Source organism: Procambarus clarkii, chromosome 20 (genome assembly GCF_040958095.1).
Source record: "Procambarus clarkii isolate CNS0578487 chromosome 20, FALCON_Pclarkii_2.0, whole genome shotgun sequence".
NCBI lineage: Eukaryota > Metazoa > Arthropoda > Malacostraca > Decapoda > Cambaridae > Procambarus > Procambarus clarkii.
The window spans coordinates 8,411,976-8,433,251 of record NC_091169.1 but is presented as its reverse complement, the minus strand read 5'-3'; the positions used below and the strand labels follow the sequence as shown (position 1 = coordinate 8,433,251).

Below are 21,276 nucleotides of genomic sequence, written 5' to 3'. Positions count from 1 at the left end.
GTGTTACTCTGGGCCAGAAAATGGGCTTGGAATTGGATGGTGCTGATGTGGAGGAGTTTGTGGAAGAACACAACGAAGAACTGACCACCGAAGAACTCCAAGCCCTTCAAAAGGAACAGCAAGAAGACACAGCTCAGGATGTTTCTCCAGTAGATGAGGATGAGGCAGTACAGAATGTCCCTTCCACAACCATTAAGAAGTGGTGTCAGATGTGGGAAGAAATGCAAACTTTTATTGAAACGACTCACCCAGAAAAAGCTGTAGTAGGCCCTTGCATTAATCTTTTCAATGACAATGTGATGCCTCACTACAGAGACATCTTGCGAAGGGAAAACAACCTTCAATGGACCACTTTGTTGTGAGAAAATCGAGCAGTGAGCCACAACCAGGACCTAGTAGTATGCAGGCAAAACATGCCAGAGAATGCACTCCAGAGAGGTCCTCACTGCCTGATGATATAATGGAATGGGACTCCCCTTCCAAACAGTAACACCGTTCCTCCTGCCCCCTCCTCACCATCTTCCATATGCCAACAGCAGTCATCAGCAAGGGTAAGTAATAACTTGAACATACTTTTGTAGTGTAGATTTTGACAAATTAGGTATAAAACTTAGTTTGAAGTGAGGTTTTTGGTAGTCAGGAACGGATTGATCCATTTCCCATTATTTCTTATGGGGAAATTAGCTTCGGTTTACATTTTTTTTTCTTACCACAGACATGGCCACACATTTACAATGCTAACCAGCATATGTACATTTTCTTCTGTCCTCTATGGACAGGGTTAGAGATGTGTTAAACATATAGTTCAGGGGTTTATTGAACAATCAACCACAGAAAGTGATTCGGTGCTTTCAAAATGCTAAGCTAACCTACATACGTAAATACATAGATACACTGATTTACGTATGCCCTACATAAAGTGTTCGATGTGTCTTTTGCATTGTGTCATTAATGTGCATTTACAAAGGTGAAATGTAATTCTGATCAGCTTCCATATATACTTTATACACATATACACACATATACGTACATATACATATACACACACACATGCATTCACATTCACATTCACAGAATGTGGGAAGGAGATGTACCGTCAGTACTGGATCTAGTATGTACCAGGAAAGAAGAAGAGATATTTGACATCCAGTACCTTCCTCCCTTGGGAAAGAGTGATCACGTCCTGTTAGACATTAAATATGCTTTAAGATATCATCTAGAAGAAAATGGGGACATTGAAACAGTTGATAAACTCGATTTAAGGAGAGGTCTATATGGGGAACTTCAAAAAAATTTTAATGAGTGTAATTGGACAGACTTGTTGCTAGGCAGGGAAGTAAATGAAATGTATGCCAAATTTTTAAAAATATACGAGGAAGGCACACAAACATTCATACCAAAACAGAGATGCAGGGCCAGAAAACAGGATTGGTTCAACAGAAATTGTGAGAGGGCCAGAGACCAAAAGACACAAAAATGGAATCAGTATAGGAAGAGGCCAAACCCCCATACATACCAGTGATACAAAGATGCGAAAAACAACTATACGGCAGTAAGGAGAGGCAGAAAGAAATTTTGAAAAAGGGATAGCAGATAAATGTAAAACAGAATCAGGCCTATTCTACAAATTCATAAACAACAAATTGCAGGTAAAGGATAATATCCAGAGGTTGAAAATGGGAAACAGATTCACGGAAAATAAAAAGGAAATGTGTGAAACATTAAATGAAAAGTTCCAAAGTGTGTTTGTACAAAATTAAATCTTCAGAGAACCAAACACAATAAGAATTCCAGAGAAAAACATAGAGTGGATAGAGGTGTCTAGAGATGAAGTGGAAAATATGCTAAAGGAGCTCAGTAAGAACAAAGCAGCTGGGCCAGATGGAGTTTCAACATGGGTTCTGAGAGAATGTGCATCTGAGCTCAGCATTCCACTTCACCTGATCTTTCAGGCATCCCTGTGTACAGGAATCGTAGCAGACATGTGGAAACAGGCTAACATAGTTCCAATCTACAAAAGTGGCAGCAGGGAAGAGCCCCTCAATTATAGACCTGTATCATTAACAAGTGTAATAGTGAAAGTATTGGAAAAACTAATCAAAACTAAATGGGTAGAACACCTGGAGAAAAATGATATAATATCAGACAGACAGTATGGTTTTCGATCTGGAAGATCCTGTGTATCGAATTTACTCAGTTTCTATGATCGAGCCACAGATATATTACAGGAAAGAGATGGTTGGGTTGACTGCATCTATCTGGACCTAAAAAAAGGCTTTCGACAGAGTTCCACATAAGAGGTTGTTCTGGAAACTGGAAAATATTGGAGGGGTGACAGGTAAGCTTCTAACTTGGATGAAAAATTTTCTGACTGATAGAAAAAAAAGAGGGCAGTAATCAGAGGCAATGTATCAGACTGGAGAAATGTCACAAGTGGAGTACCACAGGGTTCAGTTCTTGCACCAGTGATGTTTATTGTCTACATAAATGATCTACCAGTTGGTATACAGAATTATATGAACATGTTTGCTGATGATGCTAAGATAATAGGAAGGATAAGAAACTTAGATGATTGTCATGCCCTTCAAGATGACCTGGACAAAATAAGTATATGGTGCACCACTTGGCAAATGGAATTTAATGTTAATAAATGCCATGTTATGGAATTTGGAATAGGAGAACATAGACCCCACACAACCTATATATTATGTGAGAAATCTTTAAAGAATTCTCATAAAGAGGGTGGTCTCATCTAGGGGTGGTTCTAGATAGAAAACTATCACCTGAGGACCACATAAAGAATATTGTGCAAGGAACCTATGCCCGCTTTCTAACTTCAGAATTGCTTTTAAATACATGGATGGCGATATACTAAAGAAATTGTTTACAACTTTTGTTAGGCCAAAGCTAGAATATGCAGCGGTTGTGTGGTGCCCATATCTTAAGAAGCACATCAACAAACTGGAAAAGGTGCAAAGACATGCTACTAAGTGGCTCCCAGAACTGAAGGGCAAGAGCTACGAGGAGAGGTTAGAGGCATTAAATATGCCATAACTAGAAGACAGAAGAAAAAGAGGTGATATGATCACTACATACAAAATAGTAACAGGAATTGATAAAATCGACAGGGAAGATTTCCTGAGACCCGGAACTTTAAGAACAAGAGGTCATAGATTTAAACTAGCTAAACACAGATGCAGAAGAAATATAAGAAAATTCACTTTCGCAAACAGAGTGGTAGACGGTTGGAACAAGTTAGGTGAGAAGGTGGTGGAGGCCAAGACCGACAGTAGTTTCAAATCGTTATATGAGAAAGAGTGCTGGGAAGATGGGACACCACGAGCGTAGCTCTCATCTTGTAACTACACTTAGGTAATTACATACATTTGTCTCTTTTACTCTGACAGGGTGAGATAGCTGATAAGGAAACTAGTGTGCAATTAAGCACTTAAAATCACTGAAGGTGATTAACCCTTAACATGCTCGGGGTCTAATATCCTGCCATCCCCACAGGCGCATGTCATTTTGAAAAAAAAAAAAATTTTTTTTTTTTGCTAATCTGTTAAGTTCTGTTCACTGATCACGGGAAAAATAAAAAAAAAATTCTATTGTACTTACTTTTGTTGCAATAGAGCCGAGAAGGTCGGTGATGACGTCACAATCTGCATGTTCGCTCATGCAGTACACGCCCGGGAGGTGTTGCGCGCGGTCCTCAAACAGCCAGAGTTGCCACAAATATATTTTTGCGCTATTTATTTACAATGTCTAAGCGCATTTTATCTAATTTTTTTTTCACTAATTGTGTTTCAAATACTGTTTGAACATATTTTGTATCAATAATTGTTGCATATTTGAGTATACACAGGCGCACACAAATGTTTTCAATTACGGCAATATAATATGTCATTACAGTCTATTATATTGTATGTTCTGCTTATATTTGTATATATTTACACACAAGCACACGCTATCTGCTTATATGTTTACATATTTACACACTCGCACACGCTATACACACTTTGAAGCACACTTAGAAGATTTCTAGACTGTGGTAGTCATTGAAGCAGTCGACAGCACATAATGGGATACCACACGTTTCACACCATGTTTGCACAAGCTTCCGTTTCTTGTCTCTACGTGTCGTTGTTTTACACACCAAGCAATCACGTTGGGCTATTGCACGCTTCACACCAGGTGGCAAATACTTAAGTTTGTGTGCTAGGAAGCCTTCAGTGTGAGCGAGGCATGGAGTACCAGCATGCTGCAACAGTGGGTTTATGATGGGCCGCTGAATACCTGGGACATCTTTTGCAAACTTTCCTAATAACTGTATTGCAGCATCAAATACAAAGTCACGGAAAGTGGGCTTACGTCCAGTTCTCACAAGGTACATGTTGAAACAGTTCAGCATGCTCATGTCCACAAGATGGAAGAACACTTTTTTCGTCCACCTACATGTCTTCCGCACACACTCTGCAGTGCCAATCATCATGTCTGATTTATCAATCAACCGCATGTTGATATTATAGTCTAAAACACAGTCTGGCTTATATAGTGGTGCGTTTGTTTTATGGCTCACTTTCCCACTGTTCACCATTGTTCCATCATGAATTGTTGTCAACAAGTTCACCTCTCTTTTGTCTTTCCACCGAACTGACAGAATGTTATCACTTTTCCTTCTCTGACACTCACCAACTGCAATGTCGTTGTCAAACACAGGCATTTCCCTTCGTTGTGGCTTTACTGTACCAACCAATCCGGTTCTATTTTCTAGCAAGAACCGAGCTAGCAAGGGACTTTTATAGTAATTATCTGTGTATAAAATGTGTCCCTTGTTCATCCACGGAGCCATGATGGTCTTCACTACACTCCCCGAGAATCCATGTTCGTCGTTACCAGGAATGTCTACATCACTAGCCGAGTACAGAATCATGTGTAACACGTATCCTGTCTCACAATCACAAAGAACAAAAAATTTCAGGCCAAATCGGTTTCGTTTTGAGGGAATGTACTGTTTGAATGGAACACGTCCCTTGAAGGTGTTGGTATTGTCTTGTCCTTGCTCCAATAGTCATTTATTGCATGTTTGTGACAGTGCTTCATCAACAAACAGAGTGCCAAAAACACATACATTTCCGCCACTGTGGTATTTTTCCAACGCTGCAGTCGTGAAAATTCTGTGATTTCCCTCTCAATCAGGTAAGCAGCATGCAGGTTCGTTTGGTGTACAATGTATTCCATGAGTGGTTCATCATAGAATGCTGTAAAATATTCCATCTCAGCCATGTCCTCACCTTGATTAGGGAAAAGGTTTGTAATCCCTACATCTTTATCGTCAAAGTGAGGAATATTAGGAATATTAGCTCTCATCTCTCTATATTATGCACTAATCTATCCTATCTCAACTATGGTATCTGTGCATGGGGTTCAACCACTGCAAACCACCTCAAGTCCATCATCACCCAGCAAAAATCTGCTATCAGAATAATATCAAATTCTGCTTTCAGGCAACACTCAGCCCCCTTGTTTAACTCCCTAAACATGCTAAACATAATCTCACTTCACAAATTCTCTTGTGTCAACTACATTTACAAAACCCTGTTCTTAAATGCAAATCCTGCTCTGAAACTCTTCCTGGACAGATGTAATAGGACCCATTGTCAAAACACAAGAAATAAATATCTTTTTGATATCCCCAGAGTTAAACTTAATCTGTGTAAACACTCTATGCAAATAAAGGGACCCAGTTTATGGAACTCACTCCCTATTGAATTAAAAAGCTGTCCAACTTTTACATCATTCAAAATCAATACAGTATCCACTCAATTTAACGGCCTCTTTTATACCGATCTGCCGGTATTAACGACCGGTTTGGGAGCCCAGTATCTAGAGCCTGCTATACTGGTCTGTGGTCGATATTACCGACAGTCAGTATTGGGTTTGTTGTGGCATCAGCGTCCCCTCACATGGCGACCAGGCCGCCACCGACCTGGATCGTCCAGAGTCATATATTACATCTTAATTTTCTTTTAAAATGATTCACTTTAATGAAGAAAATTGTAAATTATTATTAATAAAATATTTTGAAACAGTTTTTATTAAGCAAAAGTCTTTGTTTTCTTATTAAATACCTTTTATAGTATGTATAGGCACTAGGTATTTTTTTTCCCACGGACCTAGTATGTACTCCTCCGGGCCATGTGTTCCCATTGTTTACCGTGAACTCGCGCGGCTAGCTTCAATTGTGAAGGATATTACTGTACTGTAATTGTGATCTTTTTAATTTACAAAATGCCAAAAGTTACCCAAAGGAAGCGCCTGACGGTTGCACAGAAGCTGGAGTTAATTAAGAAACTTGATAAAGGATATTCTCATGCACGAGCAGCAGCAGAGTTTAACATTCAACATAATTGTCAATAGTGAAGTAGAATTAGAACTCATGTGAATTAGTAGTAAGGCTAGCTGTTGTGTGAAGTGAGTGCCTGAAAATAAGTGTACTGTACATACAGTATGTACCCTGTATACAATATAAACAATATAAAACAAGCGCTGCAGAGGATGACGTAATCTTCACAGCTTCGTAATCTTCAGCTTCATTAAAAGTAAGTCAATTTACCAATTTTATTATAGTATTACAAGATATTAATTGTTTTTTTTCAACAAAAGCTACATATTAGTCTCTGCAAATGTATATTCTATCGTCAGCAGAGAAAAGGTGAGCTCAAAATATTTCGTCTTGGCTAGCTCTCAGTGACAAGGCTCGATCGCCATTGTTATGGCATGGCTGCCACAGCCTGTGTCGTAACATTAAAAGTCAATTTACCAATTTTATTATAGTATTACAAGATATTAATTGTTTTTTTTCAACAAAAGCTACATATTAGTCTCTGCAAATGTATATTCTATCGTCAGCAGAGAAAAGGTGAGCTCAAAATATTTCGTCTTGGCTAGCTCTCAGTGACAAGGCTCGATCGCCATTGTTATGGCATGGCCGCCACAGCCTGTGTCGTAACATTAAAAATACATTACCTGCACTGTTCAGGGTAAATCAAAACACATCTCTAAAATTTTATTAAGACAATATTAACTCACTGATTGATACATAAAATATTTTTCAATACAAAGGAATGAATCAATTTTTTCCCACCCATCTGGACTTGATCAGAGCGTGTTCACACATCATCCATGCAGCAGCCAGCAACTGGCTTAATCGTCGGCCGTGCACTAAATTGGAATGCAATTACACAATGAACTTTATTTAATTTTAGTTATACAGTATAAAATATATCCTACCTGAATGTTACTTGAAAAATTACCCGACCCAACTTAACGTCGGAAATAGCGGAGCTCCGTAAATAACGACTTGGGCTCAGCCCCATATAGGCTGTTAAATTGAGTGGATACTGTACTAAAAAGTACCTAATTGCATCTTCATAGTTTTTCACTTTTTGCCTTAAAACTGCACTGTATCTATTGCTACCCAATCTCCCAACCTTTATGTTCCCAATTTGAACATCTTTACCATTGTGGCCATTGCTGTCTTCTTATATATGCTGCCAATCTGCTGTATGGTGTTTATTAATCTTGTTTATCTGTATCTATTGCTACCCAGTCTTCCAATCTTTATGTACCCAATCTGAACATCTTTACCATTGTGATCAATGCTGTCTTATATGTGCTGTCAACCTGCTGTATGGTGTCTATTAATCTTGTTTAAATTACTAATCAAGCTGTCAATGTAATCAATCAGAGCTTTAATATAACAATGTGCTTTAATATACTTACTAAGCTCTCTCATCTCATTTTTCTCTTGCAATGTATCTTTATCATTTATCAATTCTGATAGAAACAACCTACTTAAAATTATCTGCTAGATTAAGGACCTGCCCGAAACGCTGCGCGTACTAGTGGCTTTACAAGAGTGTAAATACTGTACTATCCAATGTATTCTCACAAACCCAATGTACCTTCTTGTATATATATAAATAAATAAATAAATAAATAAATTTGGGTTTTGAGAAAGCTGCCAGATACATCTATATCCCAGGCGTATTCTGGCCACTAAAACCTCACATTGCCGGGTTCTTGATCTATTAGTCCCATATGTGAATGTCTCCTCACGATATCTATCATAATATTTAATGCTACAACTTTCAGGTCTTTGTGAATTTGTTAGGTTGGTGAGAACTTCATTAGATATATATTTAACCCCTTAACTGCGTTGCCTCCAAATATGACAACCCCCCCCCAGTTAGCAGGAAATAAAAATTGTTAGGTTGGTGAGAACTTCATTAGATATTTGTTTAACCCCTTAACTGCATTACCTCCAAATATGACAACCCCCCCCCTCTCCAGTGAGCAGGAAATAAGTTCTCTGGAATTTTTTTTTTTTGTCAAAACCCTTCCCTCTGTATGGGTATGTAAAAAAAAAAAAATCGAATTTGTACTTACTTTGGCTGCTATGGGGTCCGTAAGTTGGGGCGTGACGTCATCGTTCCCCTTGCGCCCGTGACGTACAGTCCCGGGGCCAGTAGGGCGCTCGGGGCGGGGCGTGCGAGTTGACGCGAATATATTTTCGTTCATTTCTTGTGCACAGTTCCAAATATAATTTAATTGTTTTTACGCGCCAATCCAATGTATAATGAACACGTACACTATATTATGGCAGTAGAACATCTGTACTGTTCGTAGACACTGTGTTACGTGCATCACAAACAAGTTCACTTATCCTGCACAATTTCCAATGTATCGTATCTAATATATTTATATATACACTTTATATACACACTGTACAGTATCACACACTATATACACACACCATAAACACACTCAGTACTCCGCGAGTGTGTGATATGCTGCGAAACAGCCAACGGCGCAGAGTGGCACCTTGCACTCCACGCACCAGGTGCTGATGCATCTTCGTTTTTGTTCTCTGTGGGTAGTGTTCCTGCATAATATACATGCACGTTTACCTTTCTCCCGTGATGCTGTGCCAGGCATATACTCGAGCATATGTACTCCGAAGTTCTCATTACCCCTCAATCTGTCTGGAGCTGCGTGTGGCATTGTTGCTTGCACCCCGCGCGGTACAACGGAACCCTCCTTTTCATACTTTACTAGCAGCTGTGACACAACACCAGCACTGAATGTACGTATAGACGGTCTCCTGCTAGATTTTACTAGGTACATATTGAAGCAGTTGAGCACTGCAACATCCATGAGGTGGAAGAAGAACTTTTTCATCCACTTCAGAGACTTGCGCACGCACTCCATTTTACTAAGCATCATGTCACATTTATCGACGAGGTGCATGTTCACCTGCTTGATACCTGCTTGATGGGGTTCTGGGAGTTCTTCTACTCCCCAAGCCCGGCCCGAGGCCAGGCTCGACTTGTGAGAGCTTGGTCCACCAGGCTGTTGCTTGGAGCGGCCCGCAGGGCCACATACCCACCACAGCCCGGCTGATCCGGAACTTCTCTTAGAAAACAGTCCAGTTTTCTCTTGAAGATGTCCACGGTTGTTCCGGCAATATTTCTTATAGTCGCTGGGAGGACGTTGAACAACCTCGGACTTCTGATGTTTATACAGTGCTCTCTGATTGTGCCAATGGCACCTCTGCTCTTCACTGGTTCAATCTTGCCTTTTCTTCCATATCGTTCACTCCTGTACGTTGTTATTTTACTGTGTAGATTTGGGACCTGGCCCTCCAGTATTTTGCATGTGTATAAAATTTGGTATCTCTCTCGTCTTCTTTCTAGAGAGTACATTTGGAGAGCTTTGAGACGATCCCAATAATTTAGGTGTTTTATCTCATCTATGCGTGCCGTTTATGTTCTCCGTATTCCCTCTATTTCAGCAATCTCTCCTGCTCTGAAGGGGGAAGTGAGTACTGAGCAGTACTCGAGACGGAACAACACAAGTGACTTGAAGAGTACAACCATTGTGACGGGATCCCTGGATTTGAAAGTTCTTGTAATCCATCCGATCATTTTTCTGGCTGACGCAATATTTGCTTGGTTATGCTCCCTAAACCTTAGATTGTCGGACATCATTATTCCCAAATCCTTGACATGCTGTTATATAGCATGTTATAGTCTATGACACAGTCTGGCTTATACAGATGGAAGAAGTACTAAGGAATGCTAGAAAATTGCAAAGGGATGAGGATGGGAAAGGGTGGTCGTTAAGACGAGATCTTTCAAAAGAAGACAGAGAGAAGCTGAAACTGAACCTCGCCGAGGCAAAACATTTAAATGAGAGCAGGAATGAAGAAGAAATAAATTCTTTTTTCTACAAAGTGATAGGGGTAGGCAAACCAGTAAAGTGGTATATAAAGGCAAACCAACAAAATCAATAGAGAGAGGGGGAGTGAAGAATAAGGAGAGGGGGAACAAGTTCCTGAAGATTGCATACACCAACATAGATGGAGTGAGATCGAAGATACTGGAGTTAAGTGATGTAATACAGCTGCAGACACCAGACATTGTTGCACTCACGGAGACAAAACTTGAAGATGTAATTTTAAATGAGGTCATATTCCCAAGGGGCTACTCAATTTGGAGACGGGACAGAAAAATTAGGAAAGGCGGTGGCGTTGCTGTGCTGGTAAAAGAACACCTAAAGGTGAAGGAAATAATGATTGCCAATCCACAAGAAGTTGACATAATAGCACTAGAGATCTGCTATGAGGATGATAAACTAATGATGATAAATGCATATAGTCCACCGCCAAGCAGCACATGGTCAAAGGAGGAGCTAGATAGTAAACGTGAAGGTCTTATAACAATAATGAGAGAGATTATAGCGGGAGCGGATAACGATAGATCACGACTGTTGATAGTCGGTGACTTCAACTTGAAATCCATAGACTGGGAAGCATATGAAGCTAAAACAGAAGATTTTTGGACCTGTAAATTTGTAGACCTCATCCTGGAAACATTCTTGTATCAACATGTTAAACAAGCTACGAGGATGAGGGAAGGGGACGTTCCCTCCATGCTAGATTTGATATTTACCAGGAAGGAGGAAGAGATATTTGACATTCAGTACCTTCCTCCCTTGGGTAAAAGTGACCATGTCTTTTTGGGAATAAAGAATGCAATGCGTTATAAGCTGGAAGAAAATAAGGAGGTTGAAGCAGTTGAAAAACCAGACTTCAGGAGAGGACATTATGGTGACCTTAGAAATTTTTTTAGTGAGTATAATTGGACAGACTTGATGCTAGGCAAGGAAGTGAATGAGATGTATGGCAAGTTTTGTGAAATATATGATAAAGGCACAAAAAAATTTATACCAAAACAGAGATGCAGAACTAGGAAACAGGATTGGTTCAATAGAAATTGCAAGAGGGCTAGAGACTGAAAGACACAAAAATGGAATCAATACAGGAAGAGGCCGAACCCCCAAACATACCAGCGATACAAAGATGCGAGAAACAACTACACAGCAGTGAGGAGAGAGGCAGAAAGAAATTTTGAAAAAGGGATTGCGGACAAATGTAAAACAGAACCAGGTCTATTCTATAAATTCATAAACAACAAATTGCAGGTAAAGGATAATATTCAGAGGTTGAAAATGAGAAATAGATTCACGGAAGATGAAAAGGAAATGTGTGAAACACTAAACGAAAAGTTCCAAAGTGTGTTTGTACAAAATGAAATCTTTAGGGAACCAGATACAATAAGAATTCCAGAGAACAACATAGAACACATAGAGGTGTCTAGAGACGAAGTGGAAAAAATGCTCAAGGAGCTCGGTAAGAACAAAGCAGCTGGCCCAGATGGCGTTTCACCATGGGTTCTGAGAGAATGTGCATCTGAGCTCAGCATTCCACTTCACCTGATCTTTCAGGCATCCCTGTGTACAGGAATCGTAGCAGACGGGTGGAAACAGGCTAACATAGTTCCAATCTACAAAAGTGGCAGCAGGGAAGACCCCCTCAATTATAGACCTGTATCATTGACAAGTGTAATAGTGAAAGTATTGGAAAAACTAATCAAAACTAAATGGGTAGAACACCTAGAGAGAAATGATATAATATCAGACAGACAGTATGGTTTTCGATCTGGAAGATCCTGTGTATCGAATTTACTCAGTTTCTATGATCGAGCCACAGAGATATTACAGGAAAGAGATGGTTGGGTTGACTGCATCTATCTGGACCTAAAAAAGGCTTTCGACAGAGTTCCACATAAGAGGTTGTTCTGGAAACTGGAAAATATTGGAGGGGTGACAGGTAAGCTTCTATCATGGATGAAAAATTTTCTGACTGATAGAAAAATGAGGGCAGTAATCAGAGGCAATGTATCGGAATGGAGAAATGTCACAAGTGGAGTACCACAGGGTTCAGTTCTTGCACCAGTGATGTTTATTGTGTACATAAATGATCTACCAGTTGGTATACAGAATTATATGAACATGTTTGCTGATGATGCTAAGATAATAGGAAGGATAAGGAATTTAGATGACTGTCATGCCCTTCAAGAAGACCTGGACAAAATAAGTATATGGAGCACCACTTGGCAAATGGAATTTAATGTTAATAAATGTCATGTTATGGAATGTGGAATAGGAGAACATAGACCCCACACAACCTATATATTATGTGAGAAATCTTTAAAGAATTCTGATAAAGAAAGAGATCTAGGAGTGGTTCTAGATAGAAAACTATCACCTGAGGACCACATAAAGAATATTGTGCAAGGAGCCTATGCTATGCTTTCTAACTTCAGAATTGCATTTAAATACATGGATGGCGATATTCTAAAGAAATTGTTCATGACTTTTGTTAGGCCAAAGCTAGAATATGCAGCTGTTGTGTGGTGCCCATATCTTAAGAAGCACATCAACAAACTGGAAAAGGTGCAAAGACATGCTACTAAGTGGCTCCCAGAACTGAAGGGCAAGAGCTACGAGGAGAGGTTAGAAGCATTAAATATGCCAAAACTAGAAGACAGAAGAAAAAGAGGTGATATGATCACTACATACAAAATAGTAACAGGAATTGATAAAATCGACAGGGAAGACTTCCTGAGACCTGGAATTTCAAGAACAAGAGGTCATAGATTTAAACTAGCTAAACACAGATGCCGAAGAAATATAAGAAAATTCACCTTCGCAAATAGAGTGGTAGACGGTTGGAACAAGTTAAGTGAGAAGGTGGTGGAGGCCAAGACCGTCAGTAGTTTCAAAGCGTTATATGACAAAGAGTGCTGGGAAGACGGGACACCACGAGCGTAGCTCTCATCCTGTAACTACACTTAGGTAATTACACTTAGGTAATTACACGGTGTTGCGTGTCTGAAAGTGGACTTTCCCACTGTCCAACATGGCACCGGTGTGAATCGTAGTCAGCATATTCACCTCGCATCTGTCCTTCCACCGCACTGACAGCATATTATCACACTTGCGCAGCTGGCACTCACCCACGGCTATACCTATACCGAACACTGGCATTTCCTTCCTGTGGGCCTTCACAGTGCCACATACGCCGGTGTTGTGGGTAAGGAGGTATCTGGTCAACAAGGGGCTGGTGTAATAGTTGTCGGTGAACAGTATATGCCCCTGGTTCAGCAACGGTTCCATAAGGGTTTTTACGACACTGCCAGAAAACCCCGTGTTCATCTTGAGCTGGTATGTCGACGTCTGTACCAGAATATAATATGTCCAAGACGATACCAGTCTCACAGTCGCACAGCACAAAAAACTTCAGTCCAAATCGGTGCCGCTTTGATGGGATGTACTGCTTGAATGCCAGTTGCCCCTTGAAGAGTACAAGCGACTCGTCAATAACCACATTCTGTGCACATACAAAATAATCCCTGAACTTCCCTCTCATGTCACTGAACATCTTCCGTACTTTCCACAGCCTGTCGTGAATGTCCTCATTTGCATTATTCTCGGAATGCAGGCACCTGAGAATCAAGAGAAACCTATCACGCGACATGTACCGGTTGAACACGGGCGATGGAACAAGGCTGTCTTTGCTCCAATAATCCTGGATAACAGCTTTCTCAGAGTGCTTCATCATCATGCTAAGTGCCAGAAACACGTACATTTCGTCGATTGTCATGTAATTCCATCGCGTGAGGCGTGAGGCAGATAAAATGCCGTTGTCTATGAGCGAACCTGTTTGTCTCAGTCACAAGATGCGTCATGAATACATTGTCAAAATATGCCTGGAAATATTCTATGTCTGCCATATCATCACCGGTATATGGGAATAATGGTGAAACACCAACATCGCTATCATCAAACGTCGGTATCTGAGGGACAAATGTAGCGCAATCCTCCCACACAAGTACACCAGGGGGTTTGGTGTTAGCGCCAACACCACGGCTAACACCACCACGAGTACCAAGAACACGGCTACGTCATCTGCTGCTGCTGCTGCTGGAGCTGCGTCAGGGTATGCTAGGCGCTGAGGCAGAGTTACGTACTGTAGGCCTACCACAAATAAATGATGTTGAGGGGCCACTGTCGTTGTTGTCCACATGCTGTGAGACACGCTTCCGCGGCATGTTGCTGAGGCAGCAAAACCCTGCCTGGTAACATCACCGCTGCTCGTACTCGGGTCGTCTACACTACTCGTATCGGAGCCAATGTCACTGAAGCCCGAGAAAGATTCGTCACATGCACTGTCACTGAATAAACTACTAGCGTCTAGGGACATTCATGATGGTGGTAATGATAACGGTGTTGACCCAGGGCGGCGAGGCAGGCCGGGCGAGGCGCGTGTACCGTACACGCTCGCCACATCTTCCAATTCCGTCTCTCCCTCACTCATATCATATCCCTGAGTAAGGTCTTTCTCTGGATCATAGTCTAGGTCATCATCCAGAGCACCGTCATCATACAAAATATCGAGTATTTCCTCCTCAGAGTCGTTTTCCATGACCGCGGGTCACCGTGGAGCGGGAGCTCGTAGAGGATGCGTCAGACATGGTCGCTGCTGTGAAACTGAGGCTCCCCATGGCCGCGGGGCATGCTGGGATTTCTTTTTAAGATGACGGACGATCACTAGGGCCCCCACCCACCCATAACATACCCGCATCACCGCGCGCCAGTTTTGAATGGAACGTGAACAATAAAAATACCCGGAGGCGTGTTGTGCAAACCAGACATGGGCCTGCAGGCGCGTTGTGCAGTTTAAGGGTTAAGTATTCTCTTTGTCACTGCTAATGAAACACCCATCTCAATTTCTACCACTGGTTTTCTACAGGCTGTCTTTGCAAGCATATCAACAGCGTCATGCCTTGAGATGCCAACATGTGATGGTATCCATAGGAATTGAATTTCAAATCTGTTTTCTTTAGCAGCTAAAATATTCATTCGAATATCACTGACTATTTTCTGGGTGTCACTACTATGTAATTACCTAAGTGTAGTTACAGGATGAGAGCTACGCTCGTGGTGTCCCGTCTTCCCAGCACTCTTTGTCATATAACGCTTTGAAACTACTGACGGTCTTGGCCTCCACCACCTTCTCCCCTAACTTGTTCCAACTGTCTACCACTCTGTTTGCGAAAGTGAATTTTCTTATATTTCTTCGGCATCTGTGTTTAGCTAGTTTATATCTATGACCTCTTGTTCTTAACGTTCCAGGTCTCAAGAAATCTTCCCTATCGATTTTATCAATTCCTGTTACTATTTTGTATGTAGTGATCATATCACCTCTTTTTCTTCTGTCTTCTAGTTTTGGCATATTTAATGCCTCTAACCTCTCCTCGTAGCTCTTGCCCTTCAGTTCTGGGAGCCACTTAGTAGCATGTCTTTGCACCTTTTCCAGTTTGTTGATGTGCTTCTTAAGATATGGGCACCACACAACTGCTGCATATTCTAGCTTTGGCCTAACAAAAGTCGTGAAAAATTTCTTTAGTATATCACCATCCATGTATTTAAAAGCAATTCTGAAGTTAGAAAGCGTGGCATAGGCTCCTCGCACAATATTCTTTATGTGGTCCTCAGGTGATAGTTTTCTATCTAGAACCACCCCTAGATCTCTTTCTTTATCAGAATTCTTTAAAGATTTCTCACATAATATATAGGTTGTGTGGGGTCTATGTTCTCCTATTCCACATTCCATAACATGGCATTTATTAACATTAAATTCCATTTGCCAAGTGGCGCTCCATGTACTTATTTTGTCCAGGTCTTCTTGAAGGGCATGACAATCATCTAAGTTTCTTATCCTTCCTATTATCTTAGCATCATCAGCAAACATGTTCATATAATTCTGTATACCAACTGGTAGATCATTTATGTAGACAATAAACATCACTGGTGCAAGAACTGAACCCTGTGGTACTCCACTTGTGACATTTCTCCAGTCTGATACATTGCCTCTGATCACAGCCCTCATTTTTCTATCAGTCAGAAAATTTTTCATCCATGTTAGAAGCGTACCTGTCACTCCTCCAATATTTTCCAGTTTCCAGAACAACCTCTTATGTGGAACTTTGTTGAAAGCCTTTTTTTAGGTCCAGATAGATGCAGTCAACCCAACCATCTCTTTCCTGTAATATCTCTGTTGCTCGATCATAGAAACTGAGTAAATTCGATACACAGGATCTTCCAGATCGAAAACCATACTGTCTGTCTGATATTATATCATTTCTCTCCAGGTGTTCTACCCATTTAGTTTTAATTATATTTTCCAATATTTTGACTATTACACTTGTCAATGATACCGGTCTATAATTAAGGGGGTCTTCCCTGCTTCCACTTTTGTAGATTGGAACTATGTTAGCCTTTTTCCACACATCAGCTACAACTCCTGTATACAGGGATGCCTGATAAATCAGTTGAAGAGGAATGCTGAATGTGCGTTCAATGCCAGGAGTGCACTCTGTGAGTCACAGTATGTAAGTCCACTGCCTTTGTCTTTTAAAAATTCAGTGGCAAGGTATATGCCTGCAAGTTCGGTTTGAGTTGTACTTGCCCAGTCATTGACGCGCTTCATTGCTGTATGTACAAGAGAAGATTGTTCAAATATATTACATGCACATCCGGTACATCGTCCACCTTCTTCTACAGAGCCGTCGGTATAGCACTGATACACATCGTTACCCATACTCTGAGTACTTTCAGTGATGATTTTCAGTGTTAACTGTTTTAATAATGTAGAGTGCACACTATCTTTCTTGGGTGCATTTACAAAATCAACTGATAGATCCCAGTTATCCCATGGAGTAATTGGTTGATTAATCATTAATTGAGTTGGGAACATATTTAATATTTTGATGGAGTTGGCTACCTTGTAGAACCAAAAATACATAATCAGATTTCGTTCTTCTATAGACCTCAGGTGGGTGCAGCATATTAGAAAGTTTAGCTTGAAACTTCATGTGTGTCTAGATCTAGTCAATGCCTTCACGCCGAAAACTGTGCTAATAGACAAAATTCTCTCACTTATGGTAGGTAATTTTAACTCTGCTTTCATATTAACTATTCTCGTGGACTTTGGAGCCCCACGGATGAGACACCTAGCTTCATTTTGCAAGGTTTCAAGAGATTTGAGCTCTGTCTGAATACAGTGTGAGATGTAGAGCATTGTAGTCAATCACAGAGTGTATAAATGATACATAAAACATTCTAGCAAGTCTCACGTTAATTCCATGATTGACACCAACAAGGACCCGCAAGGGCTTTAATCTCTCCCACAGTCTCCTCTTGAGAGAAGAAAAGTACCCAGGGTCGTTAATGGGGACACCAAGGTATCTGTAAGACTTGCAGCTCACAAGTACTCGCCCATTTATATGATAATTGGCTGGTGGAATACCACATGGAATGAGGGCATGAGTTTTCTGTACAGAGATAAGGAGGCCACATTCCTCAGCTCTAGTAGCAAAAGCATCGAGCAGAACTTGCATTCTAGGCTCGGAGGCAGCCTGTAAACATATATCATCAGCATAACAAATGACTGTGTCTTCATTATTAGTTGGAAGATCTTCGGGTTACGAGCTGCCTCCAGGAACGGATTAAACTCTTAAACCGAGGTACCTCTGTACATGTGCTTTTATAATCGCGTCCAGTACCTTGTTGGTCATGAAGTGCAGAAGCCTACGTTTTGGCCGATATATTGTGTAATTAACAGAAAGACCGATATATAATAGCTATTTGTGAGTGCATAACAGGAAATATATCTTAGCATGATAAGATATATATCATGATAAGATATATATATAAGAAAAATGATACCTACATCAGTTTTAAACTGGGTTTTCATAGCAACTCTTGCCCCATCTATTGGAGATTCAAGAAGCTACCCTAAGCCTCATATCATTACATAAATAACAAAGAAATATGGCTTATTTGCCCACTATAATGTTGCCACTGAATGAAGAATGTAAAATGTATATTTTTAAAAGGATATAATCTCATTTTATAACAAACTTAGACTTAGATAGGTGGTAACTGATGACATAAGTTGACAATCCAAACGTAATGCTATGAGGCTTAAGGGTAGATCCTCAAATCTCCAATTGATGTCGAGTGTCACTATGAACAGATGTTAAACTGATGTATCTTTTCTCTCTGATAAGATATATTTCATGTTATGAATTCACAATAACAATTATATCTTGATCTTTCTGAAGGCATATAATATTTTAGACTTCATTAGCATATCTATGTTAATTACACAATATATTGGGCAGTGTGTCGGCTTCTGCACTCCATGACCTACACAGTATTGGACGTGATTATAAAAACACACGTATCTTCATTTGAACTTTATTTATGTCCATGGTAAAGTATCTAAAATGAAGCTTATACTTCTATCGTTCCTGAGGCATATAAAACATTTATGATTATCAACATATTTACATAATAAACATTGTTCTGAGAGAGTTGCTATGTCGAGCGATCTGTGTGGGATCGGAGCTCACCGATTATAAAAAATACATGTATCTTTCCTAGAGTTTCAAATGTGCCTATGGTAAGATATTTAAAATGAAGCTTTCATTTCTATATTTCTTGCTACATAAAATATCTACTTTTATTAACATACCTACGTAAAATAAGCATTGTTCTGAGATGAATATTGCGAGTTCTGAGTTTGACGAGCGATGAAAAATGAAACTTTTATACAACAACATATATCTTCAGTTTTGCTTAAAATATTTTCTAACTTCTGGTAGAAGTTTTACATATAGATTATGTTTCCGTCTTTCTTCTGACATAGAAATAAGTTTTGTTTATTAAGTTATCTATATGTTTTCAACAATTTTCTTTAGGTGTTCACCTGTTCCAACATAGTTGCACATTTTTGGAATATGATACATGGATTGACCCAACTGATACTGGGTGAGATTCCAATATGGTGTCAAGACAAATGTTCATCAGCCAGGAAAAGAATTTGGTAAGGGTATGCAGTAGACAGATGTTGAGGGGACCTCGATATAATTCTAGCATGTATATGTACACTGGCTGCCTATCCCCCAACACAATGAATTATTATTGTCGGGTCCGTCTAATTACCACAGGCTACCACAAGCTACACAAGCTACAAAAGCTTCACAAAGCTTCCTGCCAATACGTTAGTAATGAATAAATATGATAGGTTAGGCTGACCTAACCTGACCTGACCTAACCTAACCTAACTCAACCAAACCAAACCAAACCAAACCAAACCAAACCTAACCTAACCTAACCTAACTAACGCTTGGATCGTCGACTTGATTTGGCGTCACCAGCTCCGTATTTTCGTCTAATTTCTTTATAAAAAGATACTTTTTCAGATTAAAATTGTTTTTTTGTGTTGTACATTCAGCACCAACATTATAATGAGTAAATATGTCATGTTTATTCATTACTAACGTATTTGCCAGGAAGCTTTGTGAAGCTTGTGTAGCTTGTGGTAGCTTGTGGTAATTAGACGGACCGTTATTATCTCCTCACTTTTATGGTTTACACATTTCTGTTCAATTGGGCTGTGAACACCATGGGCATGCAGATGGACTATATACAAAATTACAGGAATAAACATGGCAAATGGTCGAAGGTAGAACTTTATCCTATAAACACGCAATATATATACAAAATTACATTATAGGTACGATAATAATTATAGATAATGACAAACGATACCAATTGAAGTTAGACCGAGAAATATCTAGTTCTCTCGGGTCATTACTAACGTTTACCAACGATAAATTAATATATAAACACTGACACTTACCTTATTCATCAGTATATGAAGGATACCCTATCCAAACTTACCATTTATTGATGATAAATAAAAGTGTAGTGGGTTGTGTTGATTTAGGGGCGACGACGATCGTGGGATCGGGTGTAGTGGGTTATGATCTCAGACATCAGTACAAATGGCGGATGTTGTTGGTCGGTTGATTATCTGGTGTTATTTTCACGTTTTCTTTAAATTGAATTTTATTTCAATTTAATCAATGCAATTAAATTCTACAATTTCATTTAATTAACAAGCTTAGATATATACAACAATAAGCTTCAACCCTATTCTATATGAAAGATTACACAGTGTAGATCAAAAACTAACTATAAGTTTATCTAATATTCCCATCTCACAGGATGGTTAGTCATACAATTATTTATTATTTATTTATTTATATATACAAGAAAGGTACATTGGATTTACGAGAGTACATAGCATTGATGCTTTTACATTCTTGTAAAGTCACTAACACGCACAGTGTTTAGGGCAGGTCCTTAATCTAACAGATAATTTTAAGTAGGTAATTTTTAGCAAAATTTAAAAAATGTTAACAGGTACATTGCAAGAAATTTGACAAAAATTAGTAGGTACATTAAAGAAAAATATGAGGGTACATTGTAACATAATTTCAGGATTATTTCAAGGTATATTGTAGTAAAATATGCGTTCAATATAGCAACCATGATATAAGATGATAGCAATGATTACAATGGTGAATTTGTATGGCTTAGGTACATATATTGGGGTATTGGGTAACTCAAGATACAGTGCGAGTTCAAAGCACTATGAAGGAAACAGAATTGGTTGTCATAATCCTTGCACTCGAGCGCGTATATGAATCCAAAGTTGACACGCTAATTGCAAGTGACTCCTTGTCATCCTTGACTGCCCTCAGCTCCCTACGGCATAACTGTGACGTGCTTATCTCTGAAGCTAGACACAGATATAATGAAATAATCAATGATGGAGTCAGAGTTTGTCTCCTATGGATTCCTTCTCATATTGATCTCCGAATGCATGATAGAACTGATGATTACATCATCATTACTGATTACATCATTATGGAGTCAGAGGACACTCCCTGC

The 21,276-nt window shown here is 39.7% G+C and overlaps 1 protein-coding gene across 1 annotated transcript in view; it reads right to left on the bottom strand.

The window, feature by feature from the left end:
* Positions 1–20,351, bottom strand: part of LOC123752586 (zinc finger protein 84-like) — a 156,345-nt gene extending 135,994 nt beyond the window's left edge. Inside the window, exon 1 of the mRNA XM_069327618.1 lies at positions 20,221–20,351. The gene's annotated coding sequence lies outside the window, so the exon portion shown is untranslated. The remainder of the gene's footprint in view (positions 1–20,220) is intronic.
* Between the last annotated feature and the right edge of the window lie 925 nt (positions 20,352–21,276).